The 2040-nt window shown below is 33.0% G+C and overlaps 1 long non-coding RNA gene across 1 annotated transcript in view; it reads left to right on the top strand.

Moving 5' to 3' along the window:
- The first annotated feature begins 471 nt into the window (after positions 1-471).
- LOC120088537 (uncharacterized) overlaps positions 472-2040 on the top strand; it is a 1596-nt gene continuing 27 nt past the window's right edge. The window contains exons 1-2 of the long non-coding RNA XR_005484952.2: positions 472-750; positions 1823-2040. The exon at positions 1823-2040 is cut by the window's right edge and continues 27 nt beyond it. This is a non-coding gene — a long non-coding RNA (uncharacterized LOC120088537). The remainder of the gene's footprint in view (positions 751-1822) is intronic.

The raw sequence follows: 2040 nt of genomic DNA, 5'->3' as shown, positions 1-2040 counted from the left end.
CAATGAAAAATCTTAGAGCAACACTCTCATTCCATCTTTAAACCAGGGAACAAAAATATATTTTTTTCTAAAATTTAAACATCTATCAAATATTACTTTATAGTTGACTTTTAAATAGTTGAAGGTTTAAAGAGCTAAAGAAAAACTTAGCTCAACTGCTGACTTGGAATTTCATTTCAACATGAAAATTTAAAGTGGAAATAGATATAAAATTGAAGGATAATTTTGATGAGTTTTTTTTTATTTAAGAGGGTGTTTGGTCTTCCAAATTGGGTTGAGTTGGGTGGGTAAAAAAACTCCCTCACCGTTTGGTTCACCAATAATTAAAAAAGTTTATTATCTCATTATTCGCATTAACTCACATTTTCACTGGTTATTCGCATTAACTCTCACAATTACCCTTCTCTTATAATAATTATCAACCTAACATTGCGCGCCAAACGCTCCTTAAACTTTTAAAGATGTCCTATTCGTAAAATCCAAGTAATTAATAAATCGCAAATGTATGAAGTCTAATCCACGTACGGATCTTAAAAAAAAAAAACAAAAAAACAAAAAAACTCATTTTTATCTCTCAAATATAAGGGAACGGCAGAATCCTCGCTCCGAAGAAACGAGTAACACTCGACCCGTAATCCTTGAGAAGCAGAGCGAGATCAAGCTAAAGAGATCTCCAATTTACTAATTTTGATTCAGAATGTTGGGTCGAAGCAGGTTCCTCTCCTTTCCCATGGTAATTGGTGCTGTCATGTAAGTTTTCTTCCCAACTTACATCCATTCCTTTACCCTTTTTGAAGTAATCAATCAATTAGAGACTGTAATCTTCAGGATTTTGATGTTCGAATCGCTATCTATCATTGATCGAATATGAAATTTGATTTATAACTTTGTTTACTTGCTATTTCTTTCCTTGAATCAGGAAGGATGGTGAGATGTCCTTTTGGTAATTGGTAATCAAATTAATTGATGCTTGAGAGAAACCCAAAACGCTTCTAGAAGTTTTGCTGTAACTAAGTGGCAGGACAGTCTTTCAGCATTGTTTATTCAATAATTTTGTTATCTTCCTTGTCAAATCTTGTTTTTCCCATTGTTGCATTTTGGATTTTAGGTTTCAGCTAGCTTCTCTATCTGTTGAAGGATGATTATAAGAATTTCATTTTTTTAATCTAATAATTTGTGCAAAAACTGAAGAATGTTTGGCCAGCTTTACCTGCACCTCAACTAATTTCATGGTACAACCCACATGACCCTACAATATTCGGATATCTCAAAAATTCCTAGATATTAAATCCTAGGTAGACTCATGACCTTTTATCCCTTTATCAAGATCATGTTCCTCTATGTGTCATTAAGCCAACCTATGATGGTCGCAAAAATGAAAGAATACCAAAAGATTTGAAGTTCTTGGTTTATTTAGGGAAGATTTCTAAATTCCTTCAGCCTAGACTACGTATGGTTTATTGTTTCCTTCACTTATATAAGTACAATGTATCAGGAACCAAAGTTTTGTTAATGCAGTTGTTTATGAAGGCTGGAAAACAAGGAAAAGTTTTATTTGCATACTTTTTACACAGAAAGTTTCTGTTCACGGAATCACAATTGACTTTCTATAGGTTGTAGCATTAGTTTATGAATTCATATTGTTTTCCAGTTTGGTGATAAGTCCTGTGTTCCATTTAAGTAGAACAGAAGTTGGATTTATTCTTGGAAATTTGGCATAATATTTTTAAGCTCTCGATGTGTTTTGGGTTAAAAGTAGAACATTGTTTCTGAATGGTAAATTACTTGAGCAGTTGATTAGACTGTAATATAAATGTTGCAGCATTGGAGTTGTTTCTGGGAAAGCAATATTTGGGCCACCTCTTGATGAATACTGGAAAAAGAAGCTCGACGAAGAGGCAGCCGCGAAGGAGACAAGTACTAGTAGCTCAAGTTAGCATAGGCGAGGATATTCATGCTTAGCAACATGAATATGTAGAGCTAGGAGAAATATTTTTGATAAAACAATCATTGAATATGTATAATATTATATAGATATTT

Source organism: Benincasa hispida, chromosome 10 (genome assembly GCF_027475165.1).
Source record: "Benincasa hispida cultivar pf3 chromosome 10, pf3_genome.v1.1, whole genome shotgun sequence".
Taxonomy (NCBI): domain Eukaryota; kingdom Viridiplantae; phylum Streptophyta; class Magnoliopsida; order Cucurbitales; family Cucurbitaceae; genus Benincasa; species Benincasa hispida.
The sequence above is the reverse complement of the archived record's forward strand: the minus strand, read 5'-3'. Positions and strand labels throughout refer to the sequence as shown.